The 18221-nt window shown below is 43.9% G+C and overlaps 1 non-coding gene across 1 annotated transcript; it reads left to right on the top strand.

Annotated features, from left to right (window-relative positions):
- Positions 1-14323: 14323 nt before the first annotated feature.
- On the top strand, positions 14324-14425 carry LOC114814817. Its single transcript, XR_003762614.1, has one exon. It is a non-coding gene; the product is annotated as a U6 spliceosomal RNA (small nuclear RNA).
- Positions 14426-18221: the final 3796 nt, after the last annotated feature.

The raw sequence follows: 18221 nt of genomic DNA, 5'->3' as shown, positions 1-18221 counted from the left end.
CTTCAGAACTCTGGGTCTCAGTTCCCTCAGCTGCAGAAGGAGGATTCAGTGCCTATTCTCCCTCCTTTTTAGACTATGAGCCCCAAGTGGGAACTGATTATCTTGTATCTATACCAGCACTTAGTACAGTGCTTAGCATGTAGTTAGCGATTAACAAATACCACAGTTATTATTGAGAGAAGCGATGAGATGTCAAAGGGAAAGGGCAAGGAGGTAAGAGTGACTTCAGGATGAAAGAGAAGAGAAGGAGGGAAGTATCCTTTGGTATGTTGTCAGTCTCAAGCTTCCATTTGTCTCAGGCTATAAGGTCATTCTGAACAGGGAATGTGTCTGTTTATTGTTATATTGTATTCTCCCAAGCATTTAGTACAGTACCCTGCACACAGTAAGTGCTCAATAAATACTGCTGACAGACTTTGGAAAAGGTTCCAAATGTTCCTTATCATTTTGGCCCATGGATGTCACATAGTCAAGGTGGAGAGCAAGGGCCTTGATTCCTGTTGGAACAAAAACTCCATTGTCCTCTTAGATTCTGTTAATGAGATGACAAAAGGGAGTTGGATGGAAGTAAACAGACCTTCATGATTATTGTAGATCATAAATTGCCATGATTCAGTTTTCAGTTTCACTTGAAAATATGGGTGGCCGAGAGATGAGGGTAGGAGAATTTGACTCAGGAATGATACTGATGTTATCATTTTGGAGGTCCTGTTCATGGTCTGCTCCTGATTCCACCAAAACCATAAAGCCCCATCTGAATATAGAGTAGGCAGCCATCTTGGGTAACATTCTGCCTATTCCACCAATAACAAAGAATTTTCTCTCCTATCAAAACTTTTGCCATACAAAGTTCATCTCACTGACCTCCTCCTCTAGACTGTAAGCTCGCTGTGGGAAGGGAACGCTTCTTCCATCTCTGTTGTATTCTATTCTCTCAAGAGTTTAGTAGAATTCTCTGCGTGCAGGAAGTACTCAATAAATGCCATTGATTAACTGAGCTACACATTTTTGAAAACCATCTTGAGGTTCACATGTGTTGCGTAGGATGGCCACTGATGATCCTCATGGGTTCTAGGCAAGGAGATGTGTGTGATGTCATACATGTTTCATTGGGCACCTGGCATAATGTGATGACAGCATACGTGTCACCCAAACCTAGAGCTTTTCTCTGTCTGGATCCCTCACTAACCTCCTAGTTCTGGAATCTGTCAATTGATCAATGGTATTTGGTTAGATATGACTGGAAAAATTAGATTAGGCAAATGACAGAGGACCTGGCTTCTAATTCTGGCTCTGCCCATTGCTCTCAATTTGGGCAAGTCACTTAACTTCCCTCTGCCTTGGTTACCTTACAGGTAAAATGGGGACTAAGACTGTGAGCCTTTTGTGGGACAGGGACTATAACCCAATTGTTATATTGTACTCTCCCAAGTGCTTAGTACAGTGCTCTGCACACAGTAAGTGTTCAATAAATACGATTGAATAAATTATCTTGTATCTGCCCTAGGGCTTACTACAGTGCCTGGCACACAGCTAAACACTTAACAAATACCATGAACAACAACAAAACAGAAACGTGGGAGTGATTCATGACCACTGTAAAATCAGTTGGAAAATGGAACCTAATCACAGTAGTGACAAAAATTTCTTCAGAGCCAACTCAGTTTTCAGATTTCATAAAAAGCAGAGAAGCAGCATGGCTCAGTGGAAAGAGCACAGGCTTGAGAGTCAGAAGTCATGAGTTCTAATCCCAGATCTGCCACTTGTCAGCTGTGTGACTTTGGGCAGGCCACTTAACTTCTCTGGGCCTCAGTTACCTCATCTGTAAAATGGGGATCAAGACCGTGAACTCCACGTGAGACAACCTGATCACCTTGTATCCCCCCAACATTTAGAACAGTGCTTCGCACATAGTAAGCACTTAACAAATGCCATTATTATTATTATTATTATAATGATATTAAAGGTAGGAGGAAATATCAGATTTTGCTGAATTGTGGGATTCTTTGATCTCCTGGGAATAGCTAGTTAAAGTAGGCCATCCACCTCTCCCCCCGGACATCGGCTTTCCACCCCCGCCCTCATACACACACATATACCCCCAGCACCCATGCCCCGCCATTGAGGAAAGTCCATCCCATCCCGCCTTCCAACACCTTGGCAGGAAAGAGGAAAAAAAAACCTGCAGCATGAGGTCTCCAAAAATCCCCAGGAAAACTGGCTACTGTAGCTGTTGCTGTGGCTCCTGGTGTGCTCTGAGCTCTGAAGAACCTGAAATTCCGCTCCTCTAGTCACAGCACCCTGTTGATTTTGTTTCTATTTTGTGTGTTTTCTTGTTTTTTTAATGTTTTATCAAACAATAGTATTTATGGAGCACTTATTATGTGTAGAACACTGTCCTAAGCGCTTGGGAGAGCTCAATACAACAGAACTTGTTGCCGACTTGTTCATTCCAAGCGCTTAGTACAGTGCTCTGCACATAGTAAGCGCTCAATAAATACTATTGAATGAATGAACTGGCAGGCACGTTCCCTGCCCATAACAAGCTTTCAGTCCTGATGTCTGTCTCCAGTTCCTTCTCCCCACTTTTATTCTTAGATTGCAAGCCAAGGAAGGCCCAAGGATCATGTCTAATCCTGCTCAGTATACTCTCTCCCAGTGCTTAATACAGTGCTCTGAATGCAGTGTGAGTTTAAATACTACTACTACTACCAGATTATTTAGAATAATCACTTCTCTAAGGTGGGAATTCTATTCTTGAGGAACCCTATGTAAAGGAATAGTAATAATAATTGTGGTATTTTAGTACTTACTCTGTGCCAAGCACTTTACTAAAAAGATAATCGGGTTGGACAGAGTCCATGTCCACATGGGGCTCAAAATCTTAATCCCTGTTTTACAGATGAGGTAACTGAGGCACAGAGAAATAAAGTGACTTGCCCAAGGCCAAGCAGCAGATAAGTGGCAGAGCTGGAATTAGAATCCATGATCTTCTGAATCCCAGGTCCGTGTTCTATCCACTAGGCCATGCTGCTTCCCCAACGTATTACAGTATGTATCCTATGATACACACACTAGCACTTTTCCTCATCTCCCACTCCCATCTGCATCACCCTGACTTGCTCCCTTTGTTCTTCCCCATTCCAGCCCCTCAGCACTTATGTTCATATCTGTAATTTTTATTTATTTGTATTGATATCTGTCTCGGCCCTCTTCACCCTCCTTTTTAGACTGTAAGCTTGTTGTGGGTAGGGAATGTCACTGTTTATTGCTGTATTGTACTTTCCCAAGTACTTAGTAAAGTGTTCTGCATATAGTAAGCACTCAGTAAATACAATTGAATGAATTGTATGAAAGAATGAACTAGCACAGCTAATTGTTGCCAAACCATCTCATGTTATATCTAGACAGATTTGGGGAAGAAAATTCCCCAATTCTGTTGCCTTGTACTCAAAATACATATTGAAAATAATCTTTATGGCATGATTTATTGGGCCTTTAAATATAAATGTAAGTTAATTGTACCTTTCTGTTGTGAAAGAATTAATTCAGCATGCCAAAGTAAATTTACACTCTCAGAGAGCCTGCCCCATTAAAATTTCTGTTCTGAATGAAGCAAATACCAAACCCCAAATGCAAATGCTTCTAACCTGTACAGAAAATGACATGACAAAGATTTTTGCAGACAAATTAATTTGAAAAAAAAATCAGACAAAAGGCATCGTTTTCCCTTTTTGGGGGGCCGGGAAGGAGACACCCAAGGGGCAGAGGCTGTACGTTCAGGGAAAATGTAATGAAAGCATAGCAAAAGAATAATCATGTTTGTAGTATTTAAGTGCTTACTAAGTGTCAAGCACTGTACTGAGCACTGGGGCAGAAAGAGTACAATCAGATCACACAGATCACTGCACCACTTGGGACTCAGACTCTTAGGAGGAAGAAAATTATGTAATTCCCATTTCACAGATGATGAAACTGAGGTTCTGAGAAGTTAAGTGACTTGCCTAAAGTCATACAACAGGCAAGGGACAGAACTGGAATTAGAACCCAGGTCCTCTGACTCCCTTGACACTAGGTTGCACCGCTTCTCGCTGTCACTAAGAGTGGGAGAATTTAGAAAGTCTCAGATGTTGGTGCCTCAGAGAAAAGCATGGCCTAGTGGAAAGAACATATATTTAGGAGTCAGAGGACCTGGGTTCTAATCCCAGTTCTTCCTTTTATCTGATGTTTGTCCTAATGTACATCACTCAGCTTCTCAGTGCCTCGGTTCCCTCATCGGCAAAATGGGCATTTGCAATACCTGTTCTCCCATTGACTGTGAGCCCTGATTATCTTGTATCTACCCCAGCATTGGGCACACAGTAAATGCTTAACAAGTAACACAAATTGTATGTCCTGCAGGTCTCAAAATAATTCATAGTAATAATTATAATCCTGCAATGAATTCTGAAAGTGTCACTTTAGTGAATTTTAGAGAGTGGTCATTGCCAATTTTAGGAGTTGAATTTAGAGGTCATCTAAAGTCAGGTTTTGGAGAAAAGCCTGTTGATCATTTTTGTCATGCCCCATCCTCCACTGGGCTAAGGACCTGCCAACTACATCCCAGTCACCCCATTTACAGATGTTTGGTTAACTAAGAAAAAGAAGGGGTTTTCCCGAATTGCCTATATAATTGCAGCTCTGTATAACCCGGCTTATTTCTAGTTCCTGAACTTTAGAAGTGGCTTGTTTCTCAATAAGAGCTTTTAATTAAAGATGATGGATTATTAATTCTAATAACTCTGCCAGAACAACATTTTTCTGTGCTTTTATTTTTCTCCCTATCAACAGGGGAGTGAGGTGAAATTCTAGGTCCCGTCCACCGTTGCTATCAATAGAGTCGAGTAACTTTAGCGACATATCATCATATCACCCCAGATTATTTTAAGTGCTCTTTGAAAGGCTTTTCAACATTCCTGAGTGAAAAATATAACAGTGTTATCCAAAAGGCTTTCCAAGGTTATTCCCTTCCAGCCAACCCCAAAGACGCTGCCAGGGCAGGAGGTGCCAGGCTTTTGCAAAGAAACTCAGAACTTTCTGGGATTTTAAAGTCTTGCCTGTGACTTTGCCCTCTTAGGCAAAGTGAAAAGAGAGAGTGAATTGGGTCACTGTAGATGATCCAAACTAGAAGATGCAGTCTAAAAATGATTCTTCCTCAATAGTGGGTTTTGGAGGATTAAACTGTGGGAATAATTGTGTCAAATCATTCCTTTACCTGCCTCTCAAGTCATAATTAGCAAGAGAACTGGGACTTCCGTTTCACATGAGCCCTTGGGGCAAGTAATTCTGAGGCTACAAATCTCTAAAATACTTGAGGTCTGAGCCACAAGCAAGCCCATTCTCTGTGCAAATGTGGGCGTTTCCTAATCTCAGTAGCACTTCCATTTTGCAAACCCTTCCAGAAGCAGGTTAACTAATCTGTTCTTCAGAAACAATTGCACTGCCAAGTTTCTATTTAACCAGAGGAAGAAGTGAATATGAATTTATGCTTGAAAAACATTGAGTGAATGCGAGTTGGTCTGGCCTAAAGAAAACTAACACATTGCTGAAGAGGTTTAATGTCAACCTCATCGTAAAGTTCTTTGTTATAAATCTCTCACATATAAGTGTTGCACTTTGATTCTCTACATCATTAAACCAAATGATTATCTCTTCATTTTAACCATTTTCCTAAAGACAAAACCGTTTAACTACTCAACATGTAATGGGAAAGTGCATAAATTTAAACTTGAAAGAATTCACTAGAATGTAAAAGGGAGATCCCAGTTGGTATGTACATTCCATTTAATTCTATTTGATTCAACTGATATTAATTGACAACCTATAGGCCCTGGGTCTTTACCTAATGTCACAAGGCAAGAGGCATTATAGGAGAGATGATAAACCAGGGAATTTCCATCTGAAGGTGCGAGAAACCCGAGTGGAAGAAGTTTAATTCTTAATATAGTTTTCTTATAATATTGCTGTTTATGGATGTGATATGAATCTGTGTAGCTCCTCTTTCTCTCTTGTTGAAGGTTGATCTTCAGTAGTAGCTGGGTCTTCCCCTCTAGACTGTAAGCTCCTTGTGGACAGGAAACACCTACCAACTCTGTTATGGTCTAATAATAATAATTGTACTGGTTAAGTGCTTTCTATGTGCCAAGTACTGCTCTAAGCCCTGAGATGGATAAAATTTAATCAGGTCACACCCAGTCCCTGCCTCTCAAGGGGCTCACAAATTTTCCCAAGCATTTAACACAGTGATCTACACCAAACAAGCACTCAACAAATACCAATGATCGAATGATTGATCAATTCTGTCATTGAATATCCACTGCCTCCCACTAGTGGTTAACCAAGGGGTAGTTTAAACACTTCCTAATTTAGATCAAACCATGCCTTCCTTTGGCAAGAGTAAAAAGGAGAAAAGGAAGCAGTATCCTTGTCATCTGTTGCTTTGTCTTTATGTACTCATGAGCTATTTCTGCTTTGGCAAATCTCTTAACTTCTCTATGCCGCAGTTTCCTCATCTGTACGATGGGGGTGAAATACCTGTATTCCTTCCTAGGCTGTGAGACTCCCATGGGATGGAATCTGTGTCTGACCTGATTTTATCTTGTATTTATCCCAGAACTTAGTGCAAGGCTTGGCATATAGTAAGTGCTTAACAAATACCATTATTATTACAGTAAAGACCAATATTGATGAATTAAAACCATCACTGAGGCAATGCTTAATTTCAATCTAGTTCAGTTGAGCAGGGCAGTGAGAAGAATAGACGAGTAGCCATAACCCAAATAGTTGCTTTATGCTGAACAGATAGGGATCTACCTGAACAAGTGGTAAGGATAGATATAGGGAAGCTCAAGCTTGAAAAGTCAATCATTTGTATTTATTGAGTGCTTATTGTGCACAGAACATTGTATTAAGCACTTGGAAGAGTACAGTACAACCGAGTTGGTAGACACATTCCCTGCCCTCAATGAGCTTACAGTCTAGAGGGCAAAATGTGGTGTGTGGTAGATTGCTAGGAGACATCAGTAATAGAAAAGGCAACCTAAGATGGGCTTATCAGGAGAGGAGATACTAATGAAATTGGCATTACAAATGGCAAATTCATCGGCTCGTCAAAGGATAACCATTATATACATCACATGTAGGAATGTGGGCTCTATATGCTTTATATCACCCCGACATGCATGGTTAGGATCTTAGTGTCAATAGCAACATCTTGGAGAATGAAAGACAGTGATACTTGTGGTGAGCTTAATGAATTATTATATTGTTGTCATTAATGATGAGATCTTATTGCAGCCATCTACCGTCTGCCAATTACCCAAAGGAAAGACAGATCTTCTGTTTTGTGTTTTTTTTCACTTGATGGTTAGTGTGCTGCCTAGCTAAACATAATTTAGTGACTGCATTGAGCTCCATGTTGCCATTGAAAAGCCTTGATCGCATGTTTGGTTTAAGAACATATGGACTGTTCATTATATTTCTCCTTCTGTTCATTATATTTCTCCTTCTGGAATTAGTCTTCTTAAAAGTATACTATCCAAGTAGAGAGTGGCTTGGAAAAGGGATGGACATGCATGTAAATTAGGCAGGACAGTAGCCAACTGTTTCCTACAAACCTTTCCATTCCACTGATTAGTCCATTGTTTTGAAGGTTCTCTGCTTGTAAGGAAGAAGCAGTATGGCCTTGTGGAATAAACATGGGCCTGGGATTCAGAGGACTTAGCTTCTAATTCCAGCTCTGCCACTTGTCTGCTCTGTGACTTTGGGCAAGTCACTTAACTTCTGTGTCTCAGTTTCCTCATCTGTAAACTGGGGGCTAAATCCTACTTCCTCCTACCTAGACTATGAGGCCATGTGGGACAGGGACTGTGTCCAACCTGATAGCCTTCTATCTACCCCAGTGATCAGAACAGTGCTTGACACATAGGACTTAAATACCATTGAGTATAATGGTATGGGTTTATTACTTTTGGCAAATTTGATCTGCTTAAGAAGGAAATTAAAACCCGTTATAGATGTCCAATTTGAATCTATTTTTGGATACAGATGAATTACTAAAAAGAACTATGAAATACTTGAAACATAGTTACATATACATTAACAGGTTGAATTATCCTTTAAAGACTGATGACATTAATAATATATTATATCTCCTTCCCCCCCACTTTCAAATATGCCCATCGTAATAAAAAATTATTATTTCTGCTAAGTGCTTACTATGTGCCAATGACTCTTTTAAGTACTAAAATAAATAACAGATGATCAGGTTGAATACAGTCCCTGTGTCATATAGGGCTCTCAGTCAGTCTAGGTGAAAAAAAAAAAAACAAACTATCCTTCCTATCTATCCTTGGGATGTTGTTGGGAATATGAAAGTCACTTAAGAACATCCTGAAATCATTCTGACTTCAATAATAATAATAGTGTTTGTTAAGTGCTTACTACATTCCAAGTGGTGTAGTAAGTCCAGGAGTAGATACGAGATAATCAGATCCCTCAGTCTAAGCAGAAGGGAGGACAGGTATCGAATCCCCATTTTTCAGGTGAGGGAACTGAGGTACAGAGAAGTTAGGTGACTCACCCAAGGTCACATAGCGGAAGTGGCAGAGCAGGATTAGAACGCAGTCCTTTGAACCACTGACTCCCACCCCTCCCGGCCCATGCTCTTTCCACTAGGCCACGCTGCTTCTCATTCCGGTAAGTGGCTGACAGAATTTTAAAACTCAGAATAGCATTTACTGCATAATTGACTGAACACCTAATCAGGAGAAGAAGGGGAGGAGGGGTTCTGACAGAATAAATACTGTTTCTGGAACAGCTAATGCTGCAGTTCAAAAGCGAGATAATAGGTTGGATTTATTTCTAGAATTTGGAAGGATCTGGTGTAGGAAGTACATGTAGAAGGTGACTTGAATTCCGTAAACCCTCAGGATAAATGGCCACTGTGTCAGAAGACTAGCTGATCACCAGTTTAACTATCTCCCATCTAGTAAAATCCCGGCACTTACAAACCGGTGATTGTCACGTCTCTACATGGCAATTACTCTAATTTATAATTAAGTTTAGGACCAGTGAGCTTTGCAGAACAACAACATCACTTCTGTAAAGGGAAATTATACCTTATTAACCTGGTGCAATCCTTGGGCGATCAGATTGCATAATGGGTCAGTGGAAGGAGAGCTAGAAATGCAGAAGGAATGGCTAGAACTGTTCTATCATGCTTCCGTAAACATGCAGCCCATGGAGGGCAAGCATGCTGCAGTCCCTGTTGAAAGCTGAATCTTGGCCGAGGTAGACCAAATAATGGTATCTCAACTGCTCGTAAGGCTTAGAGCAAGATCCCTTTGAGTTGGGTTATTATTCTAGAATATTCCTACTGAATATTATTTTTCTGTTGAAGAAACAAGCCACTCAAAGCATAGCATGTCCCCTTAAATCTCGATGATCTCTGTTTCCTTCCAAGAGTCATTCCTGGTTAGATTTTTGTTTTCTTTTGTGCAATGCATTTTGGCTCCCATCCCGTGAGGAATGAACAATTCCCAGTACTCCCCTGAGGAGTATGGCTACCATTCTTGGTTACACGAGCCATTCCAGTGGACAGGCACACAATGCTCCCAGTTTCTCAGGAAAAACACTATTCTTGGCTGATTACACTTTTCTTGAATACACAGCCATTTCAATTAGCCACCCCTAGAAGACTGGGTCTTCCCAGTCAGCAACAGCAAAAATCTCCCTCTCTGTTCCTCTTTGTCATGGTGGAAGAATGCGTCCTCTTCGAAGACCTCTATCCAAGAACGACACCTTAGACCAACTCAAACAACTGCACTTTTCCATAGTATCTGTAGTCTAAGAGCTCTCACACAAGTCTCAGATTTAATGGGTCAATCCACTCTCTCTCTACTACATTTCCTTGCCACTCCTCCCATTACAACCCACCCCACACACTTTGCTCTTAAATTCCAAGCTACTCACCGTGTTGCCATCCCACCATATAGACCCCTTACTCACTCCCTCTCCATTCATTCATTGTCATATTTATTAAGTACTTACTCTATGCAGAGCACTGTACTGAGCGCTTGGGAAAGTAGCGTGGCTCAGTGGAAAGAGCACGGGCTTTGGAGTCAGGGCTCATGAGTTCGAATCCCAGCTCTGCCACTTGTCGGCTGTGTGACTGTGGGCAAGTCACTTAACTTCTCTGTGCCTCAGTTCCCTCATCTGTAAAATGGGGATTAAGACTGTGAGCCCCACATGGGACAACCTGATTCCCCTATGTCTACCCCAGCGCTTAGAACAGTGCTCGGCACATAGTAAGCGCTTAACAAATACCAACATTATTATTATTAACGTACAACACTCTAACCCTCTTCATACCCAAAAGACCCTACCACTTTCATATACAGTAAATCACCACTCTTCCCATCCTGAAGGCCTTATTAAAATCATATCTCCTCCAAGAAGCTTTCCATGACTGATCTCTAATTCCCTCCCACTACCTCCCCCATGTTCCTTGTTCAACCCACTAACAACTTAAGACTCACCCCCACTTCCACCCCCACAGCATTCATGTACATATCCTTATACAACTTTTTTATTGTCCACCTCGGTGGCGCTGTAAAAAAAAAATGGTATTTTTAAGCATTTACTATGTGTCAAGCACTGTTCTAAGCACTGGGGGGGATACAAGGTAATCAGATAGTCCCATGTGGGGCTCACAATCTTAATCCCCATATTACAGAGGAGGTAAATGAGGCACAGAGAAGTTCAGTGACTTGCCCAAAGACACCCAGCTAACAAGTGGAGAAGGGATTAGAACCCATGAGCTCTGACTCACAAGCCCTTGCTCTTTCCATTGAGCCACACTGCTTCTCTCCAAAGCATTTAATACAGTGCTCTGCACACAATTAGAACTCAATAAATACCATTGATGATGATGTACTCAACTGGTTCCCTTATCAGTAGTTGGTTTTAATGTCTCTCACCCCTCAGTAGACTGTAAGCTCCTTGGGAACAGGAACCATGTCTTCTTACTCTTTTGTACTCTCCCAGATGCTCTGAACAGAATAAGTGCTCAAAAAATTCCACTGATTGATCAACTGTTTGATTAGGCCAGGCTGACTCTTTTGACATGGTACTTAAAGAGGTAGATGATAATTAATAATGATGGTATTTAAGCACTTACTTTGTACCAAGCACTGTAATTGTTAGAGTTTATCCAAACTGCTACCAAGGTGATCTGAGAGCTTATCATCTGCCACTTTGACTACTGCCTCAGTTTCCACGCTGATCTTCCGGCTTCCTGTGTCTCTCCACTCTTCACTCTGCTGACAGGATCATTTTAAAAACAAAAATCAAAAACAAACAAAAAGCTCAGTCCCTTTCTCAAGAAGCTCAAGTGTTTTTTCCCATCCACCTCTGCAATCAAATAAAAATTTCTTACCATGAATTTTAAAGTACGCAATCACCATGCTCCCTCCTACTTCACCTCCTTGATTTCCTACTACAACCCTGCCCATAAACTTCACTACTCAACATTAACTTACACACTGTATCTCAGCCTCATCTGTCTCACCACTGATCCTTTGCCCATGTTCTCCCTCTGTTCTCAACTCCCTCTGCATTCATATTTGGGAAAGCACAAATGTAATCCTGAAAAATGGGAGGGATAAAATTAGATTCTTTCTATCGAGGGCAATGCATATACAGTTCTGCTTCAGTCAATCAATCAATGGTATTTATTGAGTGCTTATTGTGTGCAACACACCGTACTAATGCTTGGGAGAGTATAACATAATGAACTTGTTCCCTGCCCACAAGGATCTGGGTTCTAATCCCAACTCCTCCACTTGACAGATAATTACTGTCCCCAACTAGAAAGTCTTACTGAGGGCACATCTCCACCAAGAGGACTTCCCTGACTAAGCCCTCATTTCCTTGTCTTCCACTCCCTTCTATGTCACCCTTTCACTTAGATTTACTCTTTATTCACCCCCCCGCCCCCAGCTCCACAACACCTATGTACATATCCATAATTTATATTCATATCTGCCTCCCCCTGTATACTGTAAGCTCACTGTGGGCAGGGAATGTGTCTACCAATTTGGTTATATTGTTTTATGGTACTCTTTCAAGTTCTTAGTACAGTGTGCTGCACACAGTAAGGACTCAATAAATATGATTGATTGATTGCTTTGTCTGCTGTCTGACCTTGGGCAAGTAACTTAACTTCTCTGTTGTCTCAGCTCCCTCTTCTGTAAATGGGGATTAAGACTGTGAGCCCCATGTGAGACGTGTCCAACCTGATTAGCTTATCTCTACCCCAGCACTTAGTACAGTGCCTGGCACATAGCAAATACATAAGAAATCACTTCACAAAAAAATAAAAATAAAAAAGAGCTTACAATCTACAGATCAAAAAAATCCCAAGAGAACAACATGCATGCATTTAAGCAGTGGCTTCAGGTTAATAATGATTTCTTTTGGACAGATGTGGAGTGTCCTGAGCTCTCAGAGTTCCAATCCCTGGAAATTCTGGAAGTTCTGCTTTAGAAGAGTATTCCCCATAAGATATCTGGCTTTCTAAATGCTCTTCCAAATGGTTTGGAGTTGTGGAAATATGCAGAGCCTGCTGGATTGGGTAGTTTTGCTTCTGTGATTCTATACGTACACTGAAACTGTTTGTGAGGAAATTCTGAAAAAGGGCTTCATACTAACATTTCAGTACTAGAATTTAAATGCAGTGCTTTGCCCAAAAAGTTGAAAATTGCAAAAAACGTTATTTTGACATCACATTTTGCATAGATTTTGTTATAGGAAGGGAATATATATGCACTGAATTGCTGATGAATTCCATGTACTCTGAATTTAATCAAATATAACTGTCAAATGTGGATGGTCCCAACCTCTCTCCACAAGTTCAAGTTCAGCTCTCATCCATCTCCTCCCCCAACACACAAACACACACACACATGCGCCCCCACCCCCCAATTCTGCTCACAGTATTTCTATTAGTTGAAAAGCAATGAAGAAAGCAAGTTCTTGTAAGGAGAGCAAAAGCTCCTGTTAATGCTAGCATGGCTCAGTATTTTCCCCTTAACCAATTCCCCAGGTCCTAACAATCACTGATCTGACACATCACCTTCTTGAGTTACAGACAGTTACATTCCTTAAAACCAATGACTGTCATGACCAGAGAGAAAAGACTTTCCAAAGGAAGCAGCTGTCAAGATGGCTAGACTCTAAATTTGACTTATCATGACAGTGGTTGTATTTGTATGGGTTAACCCCTAGGATTAGTTCTTGCCTGCCCTCTCCACCCCCCTAGAACAGATGTCTGGATTATTGTGCTACTCCAGAGAAACAAAGAGGGATAAAGGGTCTCTCCTCTCTCTAATATACCAAGCATACTTAGGGCTTTTCCGAAGGGATCTGCCTATTTATATTTCAGTGAAGGTGGGGGTTAGCAAGAATCACTTCCAGGGTGGAAGATAGAGATGGATCACGTTAAAGAAATCATATGGCAAAGTTCTTTTTTTAATGGTATTTGTTAAGCATTTACAGGCACTGTTCTAAGCGATGGAATAGATACATTAAGCAGGTTGGACACAGTCCCTGTCCCACATGGGGCTTAATCCTTATTTTAAAGATAAGATAACTGAGGTATAGAGAAGTAAAGTGACTTGCCCAAGATCACACAGCAGGAATGTGGCAGAGCCAGAATTAGAACCCAAGTCCTTCTGATTCTCAAGCCAATGCTCTAATGGCCAAGCTTCATGTGACCGTGTGAGAATATTTCGAGCACCCATCTTTCCCTGCAGACATTATGTATTTTACTGCATGGAAATGTTACCACTTCCATCTTAATCCAATCAAGAGTATTTCTTGAGTGCTTACTATGTGAAGAGCACTGTACTAAGCACTTGGGCAAGTACAACACAATGGAATTAGCAGACACATTTCCATACAAGCTGACAGCCTACAGGGGCAAACATTCATATGGATATTACGTTATATAATGGATAATATACTATATATGAATATATTAAAAATAAGACACTTGTTGTGGTGTTGGGGGTGGAGCAAATAGAAGTCAAAAGGTGACATATTCAAGTGTGTAGATGATGCAGAAGGGAGAGTGAGCTGGGGAAAAGAGAGCTTAATCTGGAAAGGCCTTTGGGAGGAGATGTAACCTTAATCATTCCAAGTTTGTCTTGGGATATATTCATGCTTGAAGGATGACAGAAGTGTTTACTTGAGGTGATGTGAACCAGTTCTATTGTGCAATATGGTACTCCCTTAGACAGGACCAATACTCACATTGGAACGATACAGAGAAGATTAGCATGGCCTTTGTTCAAGGATGACCTGCAGATATGTGTTTATTGTTTATTGTTGTCAGTGCTTCCACCCACCTCTCTGGCCTCACCAGCCGCCTGACTTTGAGTTTGATCAGGTCGGCCCTTAATCGAGCCCACCCCCGACGCTGGTCATCGCCCGCTTATTAACACTACTGTATTGTATCATACTGTATCATGTTGCTATATTACCGATTTTGTTGGTTACTGTTTATTGTTGTTAGTGCTGCCACCCACCTCTCTGGCCTCACCATGTCCCTCCTCCCCCCCTCCTCCCTCCCGCCCCTTCTTATCCTCCTCTTCCCCTTCCCCTCTCTTGCTCAGCTCTTTCCCGCTCTCTCCTCTGCCTCCTCCCCCCGTCCCTCCCCCGCCCTAGAACCCCACTTTACCAGCGCTACCCCTCTTCCCCCTCCCCCTACTCTCCCCTCCACCAAACCCCCTCCTCACCCCCTCCCCCCTTCTCTCTTCCCCACCCACGCCCCATCCCAGTCCTCCTGTCCCACCGCTACCCCTCATCCCCCTCTCCCCGTCCAGGGCCCCGCCACCTCCTTCCCATCCAAACCCTCCCCTCTCCCCGCTTTCCCCCCAACCCCCCCCTTGCACCCACAGCTACTTTCAAGTGTGGCCTCTGGAACCCCCGCTCCATTACAGGTAAACTACCTTTCGTCCATGACCTTTTCCTTTCCCTCTCTCTCCTCCTCCTCGCCCTTTCAGAAAAGTGGCTCACTCCCTATGACACAGTCTCCGCCGCTGCTCTCTCCAGCGGAGGCCTCTCCTTCTCCCACTCCCCCAGACTCACCGGTAAGGGAGGAGGCGTCGGCTTCCTCCTCTCACCCCATTGCAGCTTCCGCACTATCCCTCCTCCCCCCCCCTTCCCCTCCTTCGAAACCCATATCATTCGCCTCTACCACCCCCTCCAGATGCTTGTTGCTGTCATCTACTACCCTCCTGGTCCCATCTCCGACTTCTTCAACCACCTAGACCCCTTTCTCACCTTCCTTCTCTCCTTCTCTCTGCCCACTGTGATCCTCAGAGACTTCAACATCCATATGGATGTACCCAATGACTCCTCTGCCGCCCGCCTGCTATCCCTCCTCGACTCTGCCGACCTCCTGCTCCACCATACCGCGCCCACTCACCGACTCGGTCACACCCTTGATCTCGTCATCTCCTACCGCTGCACTATCTCCTGCCTCACCAACTCTGAAATCCCTCTCTCTGACCATAAACTTCTCACCTGCCTCATCTCTCACACTCCCTCCCCCTGCAAATCTTTGCTACTGCCCACAGAGACCTCCGCTCTCTTGATCCCATCCGTCTTTCCAAAAGCATCTCTCCTCACCTTGCCACCCTGTCTTCACTTCCCACTCTCGATGGTCAGGTCTCCGCTCTCAACTCCACCCTCTCTACTCATCTCAACTCTCTCACCCCCCTTTCCCTCTGCCGCTCTCACTCCACTAACCCACAGCCCTGGATCACCTCCTCTGTCCGCCTCCTACGCTCCTGTGCTCAAGCTGACGAGCGCTACTGGCGAAAGTCCAAGCACCAAGCCGACCTCACACACTTCAAATTTATCCTTTCCTGCCTTAACTCTGCTCTCTCCTCCGCCAGGCAAAACCTCTTCTCCTCCCTCATCGACACCCATGCCCGTCACCCCTGCCAATTGTTCCGGACCTTTAACTCTCTCCTTAGGCCCCTGTTCCTCCCCCTCCCCCATCTCTCACCCCCAATGATCTGGCCACCTACTTCATCACAAAAATCAACACAATCAGGTCTGAGCTCCCCAACGTCACCCCTCCGCCTCTCCCCTCCCCCCCACCAACCCTCTCCCCTACTTTTCCATCCTTCCCTGCAGTATCCTCAGAGGAGATCTCCTCCCTCCTCGCAAGTGTCACCCCCTACACCTGCACCTCGGACCCCATTCCCTCTCACCTTATTAAAACCATCGCCCCTGCCCTCCTCCCTTCCTTAACTTCTATTTTTAACCACTCAATCTCCAATGGCTCTTTCCCCTCTGCCTTCAAACATGCCCACATCTCCCCCATCCTAAAAAAACCCGCTCTTGACCCCACTTCCCCTTCCAGTTATCGCCCTTTCTCACTACTACCCTTCCTTTCCAAAATCCTAGAACGAGTCGTCTACAATCGATGCTTAGAATTCCTTAACTCCCATTCTCTCCTGGACCCCCTCCAATCTGGCTTCTGTCCCCTCCACTCTACTGAGACTGCTCTCTCTAAGGTCACCCATGACCTCCTTCTTGCCAAATCCAGTGGCTCCTACTTCATTCTAATCCTCCTTGACCTCTCTGCTGCCTTTGACACTGTCGACCATCCCCTCCTCCTCCATACCTTATCTCACCTTGGCTTCATGGACTCTGTCCTCTCCTGGTTCTCCTCTTATCTCTCTGGCCAGTCATTCTCGGTCTCTTTCACAGGCGCCTCCTCCTTCCTCCAATCCTTTAGCTGTTGGAGCTCCTCAAGGGTCAGTTCTTGGTCCTCTTCTGTTCTCCATTTACACTCACTCCCTTGGTGAACTCATTCGCTTTCACGGCTTTGACTACCATCTCTACGCAGATGACACGCAGATCTACATCTCCACCCCTGTCCTCTCCCCCTCCCTTCAGGCTCGCATCTCCTCCTGCCTCCAGGATGTCTCCACCTGGATGTCGGCCCGCCACCTAAAACTCAACATGAGCAAGACTGAGCTCCTCATCTTCCCTCCCAAGCCCGGTCCTCTCCCAGACTTCCCTATCACCGTGGATGGCACAACCATCCTTCCCGTCTCTCAGGTCCTCAATCTCGGTGTCATCCTTGACTCGTCTCTCTCATTCACCCCACACATCCTATCCGTTATCAAGACCTGCCGGTTTCACCTTTACAGTATCGCTAAGATCCGCCCTTTCCTCTCCACCCAAACGGCTACCTTACTGCTACGGGCTCTCGTTATATCCCAGCTAGACTACTATGTCAGCCTTCTCTCTGATCTCCCTTCCTCCTCTCTCGCCCCGCTCCAGTCTATTTTTCACTCCGCTGCCCGGCTCATCTTCCTGCAGAAATGATCTGGGCATGTCACTCCCCTTCTTAAACACCTCCAGTGGTTGCCTATCAACCTCCGCTCCAAACAAAAACTCCTCACTCTAGGCTTCAAGGCTCTCCATCACCTTGCCCCTTCCTACCTCTCCTCCCTTCTCTCTTTCTACTGCCCACCCCGCACGCTCCGCTCCTCCGCCGCCCACCTCCTCACCGTCCCTCGGTCTCGCCTATCCCGCTGTCGACCCCTGGGCCACGTCCTCCCGCGGTCCTGGAATGCCCTCCCTCCTCACCTCCGCCAAACTGATTCTCTTCCCCTCTTCAAAACCCTACTTTAAACTCACCTCCTCCAAGAGGCCTTCCCAGACTGAGCTCCTCTTCTCCCTCTACTCCCTCTACTGCCCCCCCTTCACCTCTCCACAGCTTAACTCTCTTTTCCCCCAATTTCCCTCTGCTCCTCCCCCTCTCCCTTCCCATCCCCTCAGCACTGTACTCGTCTGCTCAACTGTATATATTTTCATTACCCTATTTATTTTGTTAATGAAATGTACATCGCCTAGATTCTATTTAGTTGCCATTGTTTTTACGAGATGTTTGTCCCCTTGACTCTATTGCCATTGTACTTATCTGTCTGCCTCCCCCGATTAGACTGTAAGCCCATCAAACGGTAGGGACTGTCTCTATCTGTTGCCGACTTGTTCGTTCCAAGCGCTTAGTACAGTGCTCTGCATATAGTAAGCGCTCAATAAATACTATTGGATGGATATGTGGAGTTGCATATTTTCCCTCCAGACTGTAAGAT

The sequence above is a fragment of the Ornithorhynchus anatinus genome, chromosome 10, assembly GCF_004115215.2.
Source record: "Ornithorhynchus anatinus isolate Pmale09 chromosome 10, mOrnAna1.pri.v4, whole genome shotgun sequence".
In the NCBI taxonomy this organism is placed as follows: domain Eukaryota; kingdom Metazoa; phylum Chordata; class Mammalia; order Monotremata; family Ornithorhynchidae; genus Ornithorhynchus; species Ornithorhynchus anatinus.
Note: the sequence above shows the minus strand (reverse complement) of the source record. Positions and strands in the feature narration are given on the sequence as shown.